This window comes from Salvelinus alpinus, chromosome 31, assembly GCF_045679555.1.
Source record: "Salvelinus alpinus chromosome 31, SLU_Salpinus.1, whole genome shotgun sequence".
NCBI lineage: Eukaryota > Metazoa > Chordata > Actinopteri > Salmoniformes > Salmonidae > Salvelinus > Salvelinus alpinus.
In genome coordinates, this window is record NC_092116.1 from 22,404,497 (window position 1) to 22,409,736 (window position 5,240).

Here is a 5,240-nt window from a genome sequence, read left to right on the forward strand (position 1 = left end):
GAAAGGAACGCATGATATCACAGTTACATTATCTGTAAAACTTCAGAGAATCAATTACTTTTATAAGAAATAAGGTTAATCTAAAGGTACAACCTTTGTATTGCATGAATTTTCTGGTTAATAATTGTAGGTTGTTATTTTATTACCTGTCTTGGTTCCTGTAATGCAATGGCTGACCCTGGATGATGTGTCCTTTTATAGTCAAATTTGAAGCGAGCCACCTGCATTTAAACCGGTTCAGGTTGTTTTTTTCCCCCTGTGTAGTTAGTCTCTATGCATCAACTGTGCATCAGTCGGTTCCCAAGGTAAACTGGATGACTTGGACAGATTAGATGCCAGTGATGATTAACATGTCATTGTTAACTTAAGTTACATTTCACTGTAAATGAAACCGAGTTGGAGGGTTGTAAATGGTGCCTTGTTCCTTTTTCCTGTAGACTGTGCAGCAGTATCACAGTAAATGTAGACTGTGCAGCAGTATCACAGTAAATGTAGACTGTGCAGCAGTATCACAGTAAATGTAGACTGTGCAGCAGTATCACAGTAAATGTAAACTGTAGCAGTATCACATTAAATGTAAACTGTAGCAGTATCACAGTAAATGTAGACTGTGCAGCAGTATCACAGTAAATGAAGACTGTAGCAGTATCACAGTAAATGTAAACTGTACCAGTATCACAGTAAATGTAGACTGTAGCAGTATCACAGTAAATGTAGACTGTAGCAGTATCACAGTAAATGGAGACTGTAGCAGTATCACAGTAAATGGAGACTGTAGCAGTATCACAGTAAATGTAGACTGTAGCAGTATCACAGTAAATGTAGACTGTGCAGCAGTATCACAGTAAATGTAGACTGTGCAGCAGTATCACAGGAAATGTAAACTGTGCATCAGTATCACAGTAAATGTAGACTGTGCAGCAGTATCACAGTAAATGTAGACTGTGCAGCAGTATCACAGTAAATGTAGACTGTGCAGCAGTATCACAGTAAATGTAGACTGTAGCAGTATCACAGTAAATGTAAACTGTAGCAGTATCACAGTAAATGTAGACTGTGCAGCAGTATCACAGTAAATGAAGACTGTAGCAGTATCACAGTAAATGTAAACTGTAGCAGTATCACAGTAAATGTAGACTGTAGCAGTATCACAGTAAATGTAGACTGTAGCAGTATCACAGTAAATGTAGACTGTAGCAGTATCACAGTAAATGTAGACTGTAGCAGTATCACAGTAAATGTAGACTGTGCAGCAGTATCACAGTAAATGTAGACTGTGCAGCAGTATCACAGGAAATGTAAACTGTGCATCAGTATCACAGTAAATGTAGACTGTGCAGCAGTATCAAAGTAAATGTAGACTGTGCAGCAGTATGACAGTAAATGTAAACTGTGCAGCAGTATCACAGTTAATGTAAACTGTGCAGCAGTATCACAGGAAATGTAAACTGTGCATCAGTATCACAGTAAATGTAAACTTCGCAGCAGTATGACAGTAAATGTAGACTGTGCAGCAGTATCACAGTAAATGTAAACTGTACAGCAGTATGACAGTAAATGTAAACTGTGCATCAGTATCACAGTAAATGTAAACTTCGCAGCAGTATGACAGTAAATGTAGACTGTGCAGCAGTATCACAGTAAATGTAAACTGTGCAGTAGTATCACAGTAAATGTAAACTTCGCAGCAGTATTACAGTAAATGTAGACTGTAGCAGTATCACAGTAAATGTAGACTGTAGCAGTATCACAGGAAATGTAGACTGTGCAGCAGTATCACAGGAAATGTAAACTTCGCAGCAGTATCACAGGAAATGTAAACTGTAGTATTATCACAGGAAATGTAAACTTCGCAGCAGTATCACAGGAAATGTAGACTGTGCAGCAGTATCACAGGAAATGTAGACTGTAGCAGTATCACAGGAAATGTAGACTGTAGCAGTATCACAGGAAATGTAGACTGTGCAGCAGTATCACAGTAAATGTAGACTGTGCAGCAGTATCACAGTAAATGTAGACTTTGCAGCAGTATCACAGTAAATGTAGACTGTGCAGCAGTATAACAGGAAATGTAAACTTCGCAGCAGTATCACAGGAAATGTAAACTTCGCAGCAGTATCACAGGAAATGTAGACTGTGCAGCAGTATCACAGTAAATGTAGACTGTGCAGCAGTATCACAGTAAATGTAGACTGTGCAGCAGTATCACAGGAAATGTAAACTGTACATCAGTATCACAGTAAATGTAGACTGTGCAGCAGTATCACAGTAAATGTAGACTGTGCAGCAGTATCACAGTAAATGTAGACTGTGCAGCAGTATCACAGTAAATGTAGACTGTAGCAGTATCACATTAAATGTAAACTGTAGCAGTATCACAGTAAATGTAGACTGTGCAGCAGTATCACAGTAAATGAAGACTGTAGCAGTATCACAGTAAATGTAAACTGTAGCAGTATCACAGTAAATGTAGACTGTAGCAGTATCACAGTAAATGTAGACTGTAGCAGTATCACAGTAAATGTAGGCTGTAGCAGTATCACAGTAAATGTAGACTGTGCAGCAGTATCACAGGAAATGTAAACTGTACAGCAGTATGACAGTAAATGTAAACTGTGCATCAGTATCACAGTAAATGTAAACTTCGCAGCAGTATGACAGTAAATGTAGACTGTGCAGCAGTATCACAGTAAATGTAAACTGTGCAGTAGTATCACAGTAAATGTAAACTTCGCAGCAGTATCACAGTAAATGTAGACTGCAGCAGTATCACAGTAAATGTAGACTGTAGCAGTATCACAGGAAATGTAGACTGTGCAGCAGTATCACAGGAAATGTAAACTTCGCAGCAGTATCACAGGAAATGTAAACTGTAGCAGTATCACAGGAAATGTAAACTTCGCAGCAGTATCACAGGAAATGTAAACTGTAGTATTATCACAGGAAATGTAAACTTTGCAGCAGTATCACAGGAAATGTAGACTGTGCAGCAGTATCACAGGAAATGTAGACTGTAGCAGTATCACAGTAAATGTAGACTGTGCAGCAGTATCACAGGAAATGTAGACTGTGCAGCAGTATCACAGGAAATGTAGACTGTGCAGCAGTATCACAGTAAATGTAGACTGTAGCAGTATCACAGTAAATGTAGACTGTAGCAGTATCACAGTAAATGGAGACTGTAGCAGTATCACAGTAAATGTAGACTGTAGCAGTATCACAGTAAATGTAGACTGTGCAGCAGTATCACAGTAAATGTAGACTGTGCAGCAGTATCACAGGAAATGTAAACTGTGCATCAGTATCACAGTAAATGTAGACTGTGCAGCAGTATCAAAGTAAATGTAGACTGTGCAGCAGTATGACAGTAAATGTAAACTGTGCAGCAGTATCACAGTTAATGTAAACTGTGCAGCAGTATCACAGGAAATGTAAACTGTGCATCAGTATCACAGTAAATGTAAACTTCGCAGCAGTATGACAGTAAATGTAGACTGTGCAGCAGTATCACAGTAAATGTAAACTGTACAGCAGTATGACAGTAAATGTAAACTGTGCATCAGTATCACAGTAAATGTAAACTTCGCAGCAGTATGACAGTAAATGTAGACTGTGCAGCAGTATCACAGTAAATGTAAACTGTGCAGTAGTATCACAGTAAATGTAAACTTCGCAGCAGTATCACAGTAAATGTAGACTGTAGCAGTATCACAGTAAATGTAGACTGTAGCAGTATCACAGGAAATGTAGACTGTGCAGCAGTATCACAGGAAATGTAAACTTCGCAGCAGTATCACAGGAAATGTAAACTGTAGCAGTATCACAGGAAATGTAAACTTCGCAGCAGTATCACAGGAAATGTAAACTGTAGTATTATCACAGGAAATGTAAACTTCGCAGCAGTATCACAGGAAATGTAGACTGTGCAGCAGTATCACAGGAAATGTAGACTGTAGCAGTATCACAGTAAATGTAGACTGTGCAGCAGTATCACAGGAAATGTAGACTGTGCAGCAGTATCACAGGAAATGTAGACTGTGCAGCAGTATCACAGGAAATGTAGACTGTAGCAGTATCACAGGAAATGTAGACTGTAGCAGTATCACAGGAAATGTAGACTGTGCAGCAGTATCACAGGAAATGTAGACTGTGCAGCAGTATCACAGTAAATGTAGACTGTGCAGCAGTATCACAGTAAATGTAGACTGTGCAGCAGTATAACAGGAAATGTAAACTTCGCAGCAGTATCACAGGAAATGTAGACTGTGCAGCAGTATCACAGGAAATGTAGACTGTAGCAGTATCACAGTAAATGTAGACTGTGCAGCAGTATCACAGGAAATGTAGACTGTGCAGCAGTATCACAGGAAATGTAGACTGTGCAGCAGTATCACAGGAAATGTAGACTGTGCAGCAGTATCACAGGAAATGTAGACTGTAGCAGTATCACAGGAAATGTAGACTGTAGCAGTATCACAGGAAATGTAGACTGTGCAGCAGTATCACAGGAAATGTAGACTGTGCAGCAGTATCACAGTAAATGTAGACTGTGCAGCAGTATCACAGTAAATGTAGACTGTGCAGCAGTATAACAGGAAATGTAAACTTCGCAGCAGTATCACAGGAAATGTAAACTTCGCAGCAGTATCACAGGAAATGTAGACTGTGCAGCAGTATCACAGGAAATGTAGACTGTGCAGCAGTATCACAGGAAATGTAGACTGTGCAGCAGTATCACAGTAAATGTAGACTGTAGCAGTATCACAGTAAATGTAGACTGTGCAGCAGTATCACAGGAAATATAAACTGTGCAGCAGTATCACAGGAAATGTAAACTGTGCAGCAGTATCACAGGAAATGTAAACTGTGCAGCAGTATCACAGGAAATGTAGACTGTGCAGCAGTATCACAGGAAATGTAGACTGTAGCAGTATCACAGGAAATGTAGACTGTGCAGCAGTATCACAGGAAATGTAGACTGTGCAGCAGTATGACAGTAAATGTAGACTGTGCAGCAGTATCACAGTAAATGTAGACTGTACAGCAGTATCACAGTAAATGTAGACTGTGCAGCAGTATCACAGTAAATATAGACTGTGCAGCAGTATCACAGTAAATATAGACTGTGCAGCAGTATCACAGTAAATGTAGACTGTGCATCAGTATCACAGTAAATGTAGACTGTAGCAGTATGACAGTAAATGTAGACTGTGCAGCAGTATCATAGTGAATATAGACTG

At 39.4% G+C, this 5,240-nt stretch overlaps 1 protein-coding gene across 2 annotated transcripts in view; it reads left to right on the plus strand.

The window, feature by feature from the left end:
* The window catches only part of LOC139561818 (sterile alpha motif domain-containing protein 9-like), a 120,064-nt gene that overhangs the window by 72,763 nt on the left and 42,061 nt on the right, over positions 1 to 5,240 (plus strand). The gene's annotated exons all lie outside the window — the stretch shown is intronic.